This window comes from Rhipicephalus microplus, chromosome 5 (genome assembly GCF_043290135.1).
Source record: "Rhipicephalus microplus isolate Deutch F79 chromosome 5, USDA_Rmic, whole genome shotgun sequence".
Lineage (NCBI taxonomy): Eukaryota > Metazoa > Arthropoda > Arachnida > Ixodida > Ixodidae > Rhipicephalus > Rhipicephalus microplus.
Genome location: NC_134704.1, coordinates 203,780,864 through 203,795,919, shown reverse-complemented (window position 1 = coordinate 203,795,919; position 15,056 = coordinate 203,780,864). Strand labels below are relative to the sequence as shown.

Here is a 15,056-nt window from a genome sequence, read left to right as displayed (position 1 = left end):
ATATAATGAGATCTAACAGACAGTAATGCCAAGGAATGTACAGGGGAAGTTAAAAGAACCAATGGAATGTAGATAAGAAGAAAGAAAAGTGGATGGAAAAATAACCAGCCGTGAGCAGCAATCGAACCTACGACCTTCGAATAACGCGTTCGATGCTCTAACCACTGAGCTACCACAGCGGCCTTCCCTCCATCAACTTGTTTGGGTTTATATGTGAACTTAGAAGTAGGAGTGACAGTCAAAGCCATTTATAAGCCAAGTGACGAGTGTGAAAACACTCTTTTATGCGCATGTTTGGCGTCACGTAGCACGTGAACTTTATTATGAGCGGGCAGCTGATTAATAGTCCCTCGTACACAACCTAAATACTCTAAGTCTGCCAGTACGAGGTCCTCGTTCAATGAAATAAGGGAAAGAAGTGTATACCTAAGGGCTCGCTTTTCCGTGTTTTAACACATTATTAATGAGATCTAACAGGCAGTAATGCCAAGGAATGGACAGGGGAGGTTATAAGAACCAATTGAATGTAGATAGGAAGAAAGAAAAGTGGATGAAAAAATAACCAGCCGTAAGAAGAAATCGAACTTACGACCTTCAAATAACGCGTTCCATGCTCTAAGCACTGAGCTACCACAGCGGCCTTCTCTCCATCCACTTTTTGGGTTTATATGTGAATTTAGAAGTAGGAGTGACAGTCAGCGCCATCTATATGCCAAGCGACGAGTGTAAAAACACTCTTTTATGCGCATGTTTGGGGTCACGTAGCACGTGAAGTTTATTATGAGCGGGCAGCTAATTAATAGTCCCTCGTACACAACCTAAACACACCAAGTCTGCCAGTACGAGGCTCTCGTTCAATGAATTAAGGGAAAGAAGTGTATACCAAAGGGCTCGTTTTTCCGTGTTTTAACACAATATTAATGAGATCTAACAGACAATAATGCCAAGGAATGTACAAGGGAAGTTATAAGAACCAATGGAATGTAAATAAAAGAAAGAAAAGTGGATGAAAAAGTAACCAGCCGTGAGCAGGAATCGAACCTACGGCCTTCGAATAAGGCGTTCGATGTTCTAGCCACTGAACTACCACAGCGGATTTCACTCCATCCACTTTGTTGGGTTTATATGTGAATTTAGAAGTAGGAGTGACAGTCAGCGCCATCTATGAGCGAAGTGACGAGTTTGAAAACACTCTTTTATGCGCATGATTGGCGTCACGTAGCACGTGAAGTTTATTATGAGCGGGCAGCTGATTAATAGTCCCTCGTATACAACCTAAACACACCAAGTCTGCCAGTACGAGGCCCTCGTTAAATGAAATAAGGGAAAGAAGTGTATACCTAAGGGCTCGTTTTTCCGTGTTTTAACACGATATTAATGAGATCTAACAGACAGTAATGCCAAAGAATGTACAAGGGAAGTTATAAGAACCAATGGAATGTAAATAAAAGAAAGAAAAGTGGATGAAAAAGTAACCAGCCGTGAGCAGGAATCGAACCTACGGCCTTCGAATAAGGCGTTCGATGTTCTAGCCACTGAACTACCACAGCGGATTTCACTCCATCCACTTTGTTGGGTTTATATGTGAATTTAGAAGTAGGAGTGGCAGTCAGCGCCATCTATAAGCCAAGAGATGAGTGTGAAAACACCCTTTTATGCGCATGTTTGGCGTCACGTAGCACTTGAACTTTATTATGAGCGGGCAGCTGAATAATAGTCCCTCGTACACAACATAACACACCAAGTCTGCCAGTACGAGGACCTCGTTCAATGAAATAAGGGAAAGAAGTGTACACCTAAGGGCTCGCTTTTCCGTGTTTTAACACAATATTAATGAGATCTAACAGACAGTAATGCCAAGGAATGTACAAGGGAAGTTATAAGAACCAATGGAATGTACATAAGAAGAAAGAAAAGTGCATGAAAAAATAACCAGCCTTGAGCAGAAAGCGAACCTACGGCCTTCGAATAACGCGTTCGATGTTCTAGCCACTGAGCTACCACAGCGGCCTTCCCTCCATCCACTTTGTTGGGTTTATATGTGAATTTAGAAGTAGGAGTGAGAGTCAGCGCCATCTATGAGCCAAGCGACGAGTGTCAAAACACTCTTTTATGCGCATGTTTGGCGTCACAAAGCACGTGAACTTTATTATGAGCGGGCAGCTGATTAATAGTCCCTCGTACACAACCTGAACACACCAAGTCTGCCAGTACGAGGCCCTCGTTAAATGAAATAAGCGAAAGAAGTGTATACCTAAGGGCTCGTTTTCCCGTGTTTTAACACAATAATAATGAGATCTAACAGACAGTAATGCCAAGGAATGTACAGGGGAAGTTATAAGAACCAATTGAATGTAGATAAGAAGAAAGAATAGTGGATGAAAAAATAACCAGCCGTTAGAAGAAATCGAACCTACGACCTTCAAATAACGCGTTCAATGCTCTAACCACTCAGCTACCACAGCGGCCTTTCCTCGATCCACTTGTTTGGGTTTATATGTGAATTTAGAAGTAGGAGTGACAGTCATCGCCATCTATAAGCCAAGCGACGAGTGTGAAAACACTCTTTTATGCGCATGTTTGGCATCACGTAGCATGTGAACTTTATTATGAGCAGGCAGCTGATTAATAGTCCCTCGTACACAACCAAAATACACCAAGTCTGCCAGTACGAGGTCATCGTTCAATGAAATAAGGGAAAGAATTGTATACCTAAGGGCTCGTTTTTCCGTGTTTTAACACATTATAATGAGATCTAACAGACAGCAATGCCAAGGAATGTACAAGGGAAGCTATAAGAACCAATGGAATGTGCATAAGGAGAAAGAAAAGTGGATGAAAAAATAACCAGCCGTGAGCAGGAATCGAACCTACGGCCTTCGAATAATGCGTACGATGTTCTACCACTGAGCTACCACAGCGGCCTTCGCTCCATCCACTTTGTTGGGTTTATATGTGAATTTAGAAGTAGGAGTGACAGTCAGCGCCATCTATGAGCCAAGGGACGAGTGTCAAAACACTCTTTTATGCGCATGTTTGGCGTCACGTAGCACGTGAACTTACTTATGAGGGGCAGCTGAATAATAGTCCCACGTATTCAACCTAAACACACCAAGTCTGCCAGTACGAGGCCCTCGTTCAATGAAATAAGGGAAAGAAGTGCATACCTAAGGGCTCGTTGTTCCGTGTTTTAAAACAAAATAATGAGATCTAACAGGCAGTAATGCCAAGGAATGTACAGGGGAAGGTATAAGAACCAATGGAATGTAGATAAGAAGAAAGAAAAGTGGATGAAAGAATAACCAGCCGTAAGAAGAAATCGAACCTACGACCTTCAAATAACGCGTTCGATGCTCTAACCACTCAGCTACCACAGCGGCCTTCCCTCCATCCACTTTGTTGGGTTTATATGTGAATTTAGAAGTAGGAGTGACAGTCAGCGCCATCTATGAGCCAAGCGACGAGTGTCAAAACACTCTTTTATGCGCATGTTTGGCGTCACGTAGCACGTGAACTTTATTATTAGCGGGCAGCTGATGAATAGTCCCTCGTATACAACCTAAACACACCAAGTCTGCCAGTACGAGGCCCTCGTAAATGAAATAAGGGAAAGAAGTGTATACCTAAGGGCTCGTTTTTCCGTGTTTTAACACAATATAATGAGATCTAACAGACAGTAATGCCAAGGAATGTACAGGGGAAGTTATAAGAACCAATGGAATGTAGATAAGAAGAAAGAAAAGTGGATGAAAAAATAACCAGCCGTGAGCAGGAATCGAACCTACGACCTTCGAATGACGCGTTCGATGCTCTAACCACTGAGCTACCACAGCGGCCTTCTCTCCATCCACTTTTTGGGTTTATATGTAAATTTGGAAATAGGAGTAACAGTCAGCGCCATCCATAAGCCAAGTGGCGAGTGTAAAAACACTCTTTTATGCGCATTTTTGGCGTCACGTAGCACGCGAACGTTATTATGAGCGGGAATCTGATTAATAGTCCCTCGTACACAACCTAAACACACCAAGTCTGCCAGTACGAGGTCTCGTTCAATGAAATAAGGGAAAGAAGTGTATACCTAAGGGCTCGTTTTTCCGTGTTTTAACAAAAGATTAAAGAGATCTAACCGGCAGTAATGCCAAGGAATGTACAGGGGAAGTTATAAGAACCAATTGAATGTAGATAAGAAGAAAGAATAGTGGATGAAAAAATAACCAGCCGTTAGAAGAAATCGAACCTACGACCTTCAAATAACGCGTTCAATGCTCTAACCACTCAGCTACCACAGCGGCCTTTCCTCCATCCAATTGTTTGGGTTTATTTGTGAATTTTGAAGTAGGAGTGACAGTCATCGCCATCTATAAGCCAAGCGATGAGTGTGAAAACACTCTTATGCGCATGTTTGGCGTCACGTAGCACGTGAAGTTTATTATGAGCGGGCAGCTGAATAATAGTCCCTCGTACACAACCTAAACACACCAAGTCTGCCAATACGAGGCCCTCGTTCAATGAAATAAGGGAAAGAAGTGCATACCTAAAGGCTCGTTTTTCCGTGTTTTAACACAATAATAATGAGATCTAACAGACAGTAATGCCAAGGATTGTACAGGAGAAGTTATAAGAACCAATGGAATGTAGATAAGAAGAAAGAAAAGTGGATGAAAAAATAAGCAGCTGTGAGCAGGAATCGAACCTACGACCTTCGAATAACGCGTTCAATGCTCTAACCACTGAGCTACCACAGCGGCCTTCCCTCCATCCACATTGTTGGTTTTATATGTGAATTAAGAAGTAGGAGTTACAGTCAGCGCCATCTATAAGCCAAGCGATGAGTGTGAAAACACCCTTTTATGCGCATGTTTGGCGTCACGTAGCACGTGAACTTTATTATGAGCGGGCAGCTGATTAATAGTCCCTCGTACACAACATAACACACCAAGTCTGCCAGTACGAGGACCTCGTTCAATGAAATAAGGGAAAGAAGTGTACACCTAAGGGCTCGCTTTTCCGTGTTTTAACACAATATTAATGAGATCTAACAGACAGTAATGCCAAGGAATGTACAAGGGAAGTTATAAGAACCAATGGAATGTACATAAGAAGAAAGAAAAGTGCATGAAAAAATAACCAGCCTTGAGCAGAAAGCGAACCTACGGCCTTCGAATAACGCGTTCGATGTTCTAGCCACTGAGCTACCACAGCGGCCTTCCCTCCATCCACTTTGTTGGGTTTATATGTGAATTTAGAAGTAGGAGTGAGAGTCAGCGCCATCTATGAGTCAAGCGACGAGTGTCAAGACACTCTTTTATGCGCATGTTTGGCGTCACAAAGCACGTGAACTTTATTATGAGCGGGCAGCTGATTAATAGTCCCTCGTATACAACCTGAACACACCAAGTCTGCCAGTACGAGGCCCTCGTTAAATGAAATAAGCGAAAGAAGTGTATACCTAAGGGCTCGTTTTCCCGTGTTTTAACACAATATAATGAGATCTAACAGACAGTAATGCCAAGGAATGTACAGGGGAAGTTATAAGAACCAATGGACGGTAGATAAGAAGAAAGAAATGTGGATAGAAAAATAACCAGCCGTGAGCAGGAATCGAACCTACGACCTTCGAATAACGCGTTCCATGCTCTAAGCACTGAGCTACCACAGCGGCCTTCTCTCCATCTACTTTTTGGGTTTATATGTGAATTTAGAAGTAGGAGTGACAGTCAGCGCCATCTATGAGCCAAGTGACGAGTTTGAAAACACTCTTTTATGCGCATGTTTGGCGTCACGTAGCACGTGAAGTTTATTATGAGCGGGCAGCTGATTAATAGTCCCTCGTATACAACCTAAACACACCAAGTCTGCCAGTACGAGGCCCTCGTTTAATGAAATAAGGGAAAGAAGTGCATACCTTAAGGCTCGTTTTTCCGTGTTTTAACACAATAATAATGAGATCTAACAGACAGTAATGCCAAGGAATGTACAGGGGAAGTTATAAGAACCAATGGAATGTAGATAAGAAGAAAGAAATGTGGATGAAAAAATAACCAGCCTTGAGCAGGAATCGAACCTACGACCTTCGAATAACGCGTTCGAGGCTCTAACCACTGAGCTACCACAGCGGCCTTCCCTCCACCCACAATGTTGGGTTTATATGTGAATTAAGAAGTAGGAGTGACAGTCAGCGCCATCTATAAGCCAAGTGACGAGTGTGATAACACTCTTTTATGCGCATGTTTGACGTCACGTAGCACGTAAACTTTATTATGAACGGGCAGCTGATTAGTAGTCCCTCGTATACAACCTAAACACACCAAGTCTGCCAGTACGAGGCCCTCGTTCAATGAAATAAGGGAAAGAAGTGTATACCTAAGGGCTCGCTTTTTCCGTGTTTTAACACAATATAATGAGATCTAACAGACAGTAATGCCAAGGAATGTACAGGGGAAGTTATAAGAACCAATGGACGGTAGATAAGAAGAAAGAAATGTGGATAGAAAAATAACCAGCCGTGAGCAGGAATCGAACCTACGACCTTCGAATAACGCGTTCCATGCTCTAAGCACTGAGCTACCACAGCGGCCTTCTCTCCATCCAATTTTTGGGTTTATATGTGAATTTAAAAGTAGGAGTGAGAGTCAGCACCATCTATGAGCCAAGCGACGAGTGTCAAAACACTCTTTTATGCGCATGTTTGGCGTCACGTAGCACGTGAACTTTATTATGAGCGGGCAGCTGAATAATAGTCCCTCGTACACTACCTAAACACACCAAGTCTGCCAGTACGAGGCCCTCGTTCAATGAAATAAGGGAAAGAAGTGCATACCTAAAGGCTCGTTTTTCCGTGTTTTAACACAATATTAATGAGATCTAACAGACAGTAATGCCAAAAATTGTACAGGGGAAGTTATAAGAACCAATGGAATGTAGATAAGAAGAAATAAAGTGGATGAAAAAATAAGCAGTTGTGTGCAGGAATCGAACCTACGACATTCGAATATCGCGTTCGATGCTCTAACCACTGAGCTAGAACAGCGGCCTTCCCTCCATCCACATTGTTGGGTTTATATGTGAATTAGGAAGTAGGAGTGACAGTCAGCGCCATCTATAAGCCAAGTGACGAGTGTGATAACACTCTTTTATGCGCATGTTTGGCGTCACGTAGCACGTGAACTTTATTATGAGCGGGCAGCTGATTAGTATACCCTCGTATACAACCTAAACACACCAAGTCTGCCAGTACGAGGCCCTCGTTAAATGAAATAAGGGAAAGAAGTGTATACCTAAGGGCTCGTATTTCCGCGTTTTAACACAATAATAATGAGATCTAACAGAGAGTAATGCCGAGCAATGTACAGGGGAAGTTATAAGAACCAATGGAATGTAGATAAGAAGAAAGAAAAGTGGATGAAAAAATAACCATCCGTGAGCAGGAATCGAACCTACGACCTTCGAATGACGCGTTCGATGCTCTAACCACTGAGCTACCACAGCGGCCTTCTCTCCATCCACTTTTTGGGTTTATATGTAAATTTGGAAATAGGAGTAACAGTCAGCGCCATCCATAAGCCAAGTGGCGAGTGTAAAAACACTCTTTTATGCGCATTTTTGGCGTCACGTAGCACGCGAACGTTATTATGAGCGGGAATCTGATTAATAGTCCCTCGTACACAACCTAAACACACCAAGTCTGCCAGTACGAGGTCTCGTTCAATGAAATAAGGGAAAGAAGTGTATACCTAAGGGATCGTTTTTCCGTGTTTTAACACAAGATTAAAGAGATCTAACAGACAGTAATGCCAAGGAATATACAGGGGAAGTTATAAGAACCAATGGAATGTAGATAAGAAGAAAGAAAAGTGGATGGAAAAATAACCAGCCGTGAGCAGGAATCGAACCTACGGCCTTCGAATAATGCGTACGATGTTCTACCACTGAGCTACCACAGCGGCCTTCGCTCCATCCACTTTGTTGGGTTTATATGTGAATTTAGAAGTAGGAGTGACAGTCAGCGCCATCTATGAGCCAAGGGACGAGTGTCAAAACACTCTTTTATGCGCATGTTTGGCGTCACGTAGCACGTGAACTTACTTATGAGGGGCAGCTGAATAATAGTCCCACGTATTCAACCTAAACACACCAAGTCTGCCAGTACGAGGCCCTCGTTCAATGAAATAAGGGAAAGAAGTGCATACCTAAGGGCTCGTTGTTCCGTGTTTTAAAACAAAATAATGAGATCTAACAGGCAGTAATGCCAAGGAATGTACAGGGGAAGGTATAAGAACCAATGGAATGTAGATAAGAAGAAAGAAAAGTGGATGAAAGAATAACCAGCCGTAAGAAGAAATCGAACCTACGACCTTCAAATAACGCGTTCGATGCTCTAACCACTCAGCTACCACAGCGGCCTTCCCTCCATCCACTTTGTTGGGTTTATATGTGAATTTAGAAGTAGGAGTGACAGTCAGCGCCATCTATGAGCCAAGCGACGAGTGTCAAAACACTCTTTTATGCGCATGTTTGGCGTCACGTAGCACGTGAACTTTATTATTAGCGGGCAGCTGATGAATAGTCCCTCGTATACAACCTAAACACACCAAGTCTGCCAGTACGAGGCCCTCGTAAATGAAATAAGGGAAAGAAGTGTATACCTAAGGGCTCGTTTTTCCGTGTTTTAACACAATATAATGAGATCTAACAGACAGTAATGCCAAGGAATGTACAGGGGAAGTTATAAGAACCAATGGAATGTAGATAAGAAGAAAGAAAAGTGGATGAAAAAATAACCAGCCGTGAGCAGGAATCGAACCTACGACCTTCGAATGACGCGTTCGATGCTCTAACCACTGAGCTACCACAGCGGCCTTCTCTCCATCCACTTTTTGGGTTTATATGTATATTTGGAAATAGGAGTAACAGTCAGCGCCATCCATAAGCCAAGTGGCGAGTGTAAAAACACTCTTTTATGCGCATTTTTGGCGTCACGTAGCACGCGAACGTTATTATGAGCGGGAATCTGATTAATAGTCCCTCGTACACAACCTAAACACACCAAGTCTGCCAGTACGAGGTCTCGTTCAATGAAATAAGGGAAAGAAGTGTATACCTAAGGGCTCGTTTTTCCGTGTTTTAACAAAAGATTAAAGAGATCTAACCGGCAGTAATGCCAAGGAATGTACAGGGGAAGTTATAAGAACCAATTGAATGTAGATAAGAAGAAAGAATAGTGGATGAAAAAATAACCAGCCGTTAGAAGAAATCGAACCTACGACCTTCAAATAACGCGTTCAATGCTCTAACCACTCAGCTACCACAGCGGCCTTTCCTCCATCCAATTGTTTGGGTTTATTTGTGAATTTTGAAGTAGGAGTGACAGTCATCGCCATCTATAAGCCAAGCGACGAGTGTGAAAACACTCTTTTATGCGTATGTTTGGCGTCACGTAGCATGTGAACTTTATTATGAGCAGGCAGCTGATTAATAGTCCCTCGTACACAACCTAAATACACCAAGTCTGCCAGTACGAGGTCATCGTTCAATGAAATAAGGGAAAGAAGTGTATACCTAAGGGCTCGTTTTTCCGTGTTTTAACACATTATAATGAGATCTAACAGACAGTAATGCCAAGGAATGTACAAGGGAAGTTATAAGAACCAATGGAGTGTGCATAAGAAGAAAGAAAAGTGGATGAAAAAATAACCAGCCGTGAGCAGGAATCGAACCTACGGCCTTCGAATAACGCGTACGATGTTCTACCACTGAGCTACCACAGCGGCCTTCGCTCCATCCACTTTGTTGGGTTTATATGTGAATTTAGAAGTAGGAGTGACAGTCAGCGCCATCTATGAGCCAAGGGACGAGTGTCAAAACACTCTTTTATGCGCATGTTTGGCGTCACGTAGCACGTGAACTTACTTACGAGGGGCAGCTGAATAATAGTCCCACGTATTCAACCTAAACACACCAAGTCTGCCAGTACGAGGCCCTCGTTCAATGAAATAAGGGAAAGAAGTGCATACCTAAGGGCTCGTTGTTCCGTGTTTTAAAACAAAATAATGAGATCTAACAGGCAGTAATGCCAAGGAATGTACAGGGGAAGGTATAAGAACCAATGGAATGTAGATAAGAAAAAAGAATAGTGGATGAAAAAATAACCAGCCGTTAGAAGAAATCGAACCTACGACCTTCAAATAACGCGTTCAATGCTCTAACCACTCAGCTACCACAGCGGCCTTTCCTCCATCCAATTGTTTGGGTTTATATGTGAATTTAGAAGTAGGAGTGACAGTCATCGCCATCTATAAGCCAAGCGACGAGTGTGAAAACACTCTTTTATGCGCATGTTTGGCGTCACGTAGCATGTGAACTTTATTATGAGCAGGCAGCTGATTAATAATCCCTCGTACACAACCAAAATACACCAAGTCTGCCAGTACGAGGTCATCGTTCAATGAAATAAGGGAAAAAAGTGTATACCTAAGGGCTCGTTTTTCCGTGTTTTAACACATTATAATGAGATCTAACAGACAGTAATGCCAAGGAATGTACAGGGGAAGGTATAAGAACCAATGGAATGTAGATAAGAAAAAAGAATAGTGGATGAAAAAATAACCAGCCGTTAGAAGAAATCGAACCTACGACCTTCAAATAACGCGTTCGATGCTCTAACCACTCAGCTACCACAGCGGCCTTCCCTCCATCCACTTTGTTGGGTTTATATGTGAATTTAGAAGTAGGAGTGACAGTCAGCGCCATCTATGAGCCAAGCGACGAGTGTCAAAACACTCTTATGCGCATGTTTGGCGTCACGTAGCACGTGAACTTTATTATGAGCGGGCAGCTGAATAATAGTCCCTCGTACACAACCTAAGCACACCAAGTCTGCCAGTACGAGGCCCTCGTTCAATGAAATAAGGGAAAGAAGTGCATACCTATAGGCTCGTTTTTCCGTGTTTTAACACAATATTAATGAGATCTAACAGGCAGTAATGCCAAGGAATGTACAGGGGAAGGTATAAGAACCAATGGAATGTAGATAAGAAGAAAGAAAAGTGGATGAAAGAATAACCAGCCGTAAGAAGAAATCGAACCTACGACCTTCAAATAACGCGTTCGATGCTCTAACCACTCAGCTACCACAGCGGCCTTCCCTCCATCCACTTTGTTGGGTTTATATGTGAATTTAGAAGTAGGAGTGACAGTCAGCGCCATCTATGAGCCAAGCGACGAGTGTCAAAACACTCTTTTATGCGCATGTTTGGCGTCACGTAGCACGTGAACTTTATTATTAGCGGGCAGCTGATTAATAGTCCCTCGTATACAACCTAAACACACCAAGTCTGCCAGTACGAGGCCCTCGTAAATGAAATAAGGGAAAGAAGTGTATACCTAAGGGCTCGTTTTTCCGTGTTTTAACACAATATAATGAGATCTAACAGACAGTAATGCCAAGGAATGTACAGGGGAAGTTATAAGAACCAATGGAATGTAGCTAAGAAGAAAGAAAAGTGGATGAAAAAATAACCAGCCGTGAGCAGGAATCGAACCTACGACCTTCGAATGACGCGTTCGATGCTCCAACCACTGAGCTACCACAGCGGCCTTCTCTCCATCCACTTTTTGGGTTTATATGTAAATTTGGAAATAGGAGTAACCGTCAGCGCCATCCATAAGCCAAGTGGCGAGTGTGAAAACACTCTTTTATGCGCATGTTTGGGGTCACGTAGCATGTGAACTTTATTATGAGCAGGCAGCTGATTAATAGTCCCTCGTACACAACCTAAATACACCAAGTCTGCCAGTACGAGGTCATCGTTCAATGAAATAAGGGAAAGAAGTGTATACCTAAGGGCTCGTTTTTCCGTGTTTTAACACATTATAATGAGATCTAACAGACAGTAATGCCAAGGAATGTACAAGGGAAGTTATAAGAACCAATGGAATGTGCATAAGAAGAAAGAAAAGTGGATGAAAAAATAACCAGCCGTGAGCAGGAATCGAACCTACGGCCTTCGAATAACGCGTACGATGTTCTACCACTGAGCTACCACAGAAGCCTTCGCTCCATCCACTTTGTTGGGTTTATATGTGAATTTAGAAGTAGGAGTGACAGTCAGCGCCATCTATGAGCCAAGGGACGAGTGTCAAAACACTCTTTTATGCGCATGTTTGGCGTCACGTAGCACGTGAACTTACTTACGAGGGGCAGCTGAATAATAGTCCCACGTATTCAACCTAAACACACAGAGTCTGCCAGTACGAGGCCCTCGTTCAATGAAATAAGGGAAAGAAGTGCATACCTAAGGGCTCGTTGTTCCGTGTTTTAAAACAAAATAATGAGATCTAACAGGCAGTAATGCCAAGGAATGTACAGGGGAAGGTATAAGAACCAATGGAATGTAGATAAGAAAAAAGAATAGTGGATGAAAAAATAACCAGCCGTCAGAAGAAATCGAACCTACGACCTTCAAATAACGCGTTCAATGCTCTAACCACTCAGCTACCACAGCGGCCTTTCCTCCATCCAATTGTTTGGGTTTATATGTGAATTTAGAAGTAGGAGTGACAGTCATCGCCATCTATAAGCCAAGCGACGAGTGTGAAAACACTCTTTTATGCGCATGTTTGGCGTCACGTAGCACGTGAACTTTATTATGAGCAGGCAGCTGATTAATAATCCCTCGTACACAACCAAAATACACCAAGTCTGCCAGTACGAGGTCATCGTTCAATGAAATAAGGGAAAGAAGTGTATACCTAAGGGCTCGTTTTTCCGTGTTTTAACACATTATAATGAGATCTAACAGACAGTAATGCCAAGGAATGTACAGGGGAAGGTATAAGAACCAATGGAATGTAGATAAGAAAAAAGAATAGTGGATGAAAAAATAACCAGCCGTTAGAAGAAATCGAACCTACGACCTTCAAATAACGCGTTCGATGCTCTAACCACTCAGCTACCACAGCGGCCTTCCCTCCATCCACTTTGTTGGGTTTATATGTGAATTTAGAAGTAGGAGTGACAGTCAGCGCCATCTTTGAGCCAAGCGACGAGTGTCAAAACACTCTTTTATGCGCATGTTTGGCGTCACGTAGCACGTGAACTTTATTATTAGCGGGCAGCTGATTAATAGTCCCTCGTATACAACCTAAACACACCAAGTCTGCCAGTACGAGGCCCTCGTAAATGAAATAAGGGAAAGAAGTGTATACCTAAGGGCTCGTTTTTCCGTGTTTTAACACAATATAATGAGATCTAACAGACAGTAATGCCAAGGAATGTGCAGGGGAAGTTAAAAGAACCAATGGAATGTAGATAAGAAGAAAGAAAAGTGGTTGGAAAAATAACCAGCCGTGAGCAGCAATCGAACCTACGACCTTCGAATAACGCGTTCGATGCTCTAACCACTGAGCTACCACAGCGGCCTTCCCTCCATCAACTTGTTTGGGTTTATATGTGAACTTAGAAGTAGGAGTGACAGTCAGCGCCATCTGTAAGCCAAGCGACGAGTGTGAAAACACTCTTTTATGCGCATGTTTGGCGTCACGTAGCACGTGAACTTTATTATGAGCGGGCAGCTGATTAATAGTCCCTCGTACACAACCTAAATACACCAAGTCTGCCAGTACGAGGCCCTCATTCAATGAATTAAGGGAAAGAAGTGTATACCTAAGGGCTCGTTTTTCCGTGTTTTAACACAATATTAATGAGATCTAACAGACAGTAATGCCAAGAAATGTACAGAGGAAGTTATAAGAACCAATAGAATGTAGATAAGAAGAAAGAAAAGTGGATGAGAAAATAACCAGCCGTGAGCAGGAATCGAACCTACGGCCTTCGAATAACGCGTTTGATGCTCTAACCACTGAGCTACCACAGCGGATTTCACTCCATCCACTTCGTTGGGTTTATATGTAAATTTAGATGTAGGAGTGACAGTCAGCGCCATCTATAAGCCAAGTGACAAGTGTGAAAACACTCTTATGCGCATGTTTGGCGTCACGTAGCACGTGAACTTTATTATGAGCGGGCAGCTGAATAATAGTCCCTCGTACACAACCTAAGCACACCAAGTCTGCCAGTACGAGGCCCTCGTTCAATGAAATAAGGGAAAGAAGTGCATACCTATAGGCTCGTTTTTCCGTGTTTTAACACAATATTAATGAGATCTAACAGACAGTAATGCCAAGGAATGTACAGGGGAAGGTATAAGAACCAATGGAATGTAGATAAGAAGAAAGAAAAGTGGATGAAAGAATAACCAGCCGTAAGAAGAAATCGAACCTACGACCTTCAAATAACGCGTTCGATGCTCTAACCACTCAGCTACCACAGCGGCCTTCCCTCCATCCACTTTGTTGGGTTTATATGTGAATTTAGAAGTAGGAGTGACAGTCAGCGCCATCTATGAGCCAAGCGACGATTGTCAAAACACTCTTTTATGCGCATGTTTGGCGTCACGTAGCACGTGAACTTTATTATTAGCGGGCAGCTGATTATTAGTCCCTCGTATACAACCTAAACACACCAAGTCTGCCAGTACGAGGCCCTCGTAAATGAAATAAGGGAAAGAAGTGTATACCTAAGGGCTCGTTTTTCCGTGTTTTAACACAATATAATGAGATCTAACAGACAGTAATGCCAAGGAATGTACAGGGGAAGTTAAAAGAACCAATGGAATGTAGATAAGAAGAAAGAAAAGTGGATGGAAAAATAACCAGCCGTGAGCAGCAATCGAACCTACGACCTTCAAATAACGCGTTCAATGCTCTAACCACTCAGCTACCACAGCGGCCTTTCTTCCATCCAATTGTTTGGGTTTATATGTGAATTTAGAAGTAGGAGTGACAGTCATCGCCATCTATAAGGCAAGCGACGAGTGTGAAAACACTGTTTTATGCGCATGTTTGGCGTCACGTAGCATGTGAACTTTATTATGAGCAGGCAGCTGATTAATAGTCCCTCGTACACAACCTAAATACACCAAGTCTGCCAGTACGAGGTCATCGTTCAATGAAATAAGGGAAAGAAGTGTATACCTAAGGACTCGTTTTTCCGTGTT

At 42.7% G+C, this 15,056-nt stretch overlaps 2 non-coding genes across 2 annotated transcripts; both read right to left on the bottom strand.

Annotated features, from left to right (window-relative positions):
• Positions 1 to 1,020: 1,020 nt before the first annotated feature.
• TRNAR-CCU (transfer RNA arginine (anticodon CCU)) lies at positions 1,021 to 1,093 on the bottom strand. Its single transcript has one exon. It is a non-coding gene; the product is annotated as a tRNA-Arg (tRNA).
• A 384-nt stretch (positions 1,094 to 1,477) lies between these two features.
• Positions 1,478 to 1,550, bottom strand: TRNAR-CCU (transfer RNA arginine (anticodon CCU)). Its single transcript has one exon. It is a non-coding gene; the product is annotated as a tRNA-Arg (tRNA).
• Between the last annotated feature and the right edge of the window lie 13,506 nt (positions 1,551 to 15,056).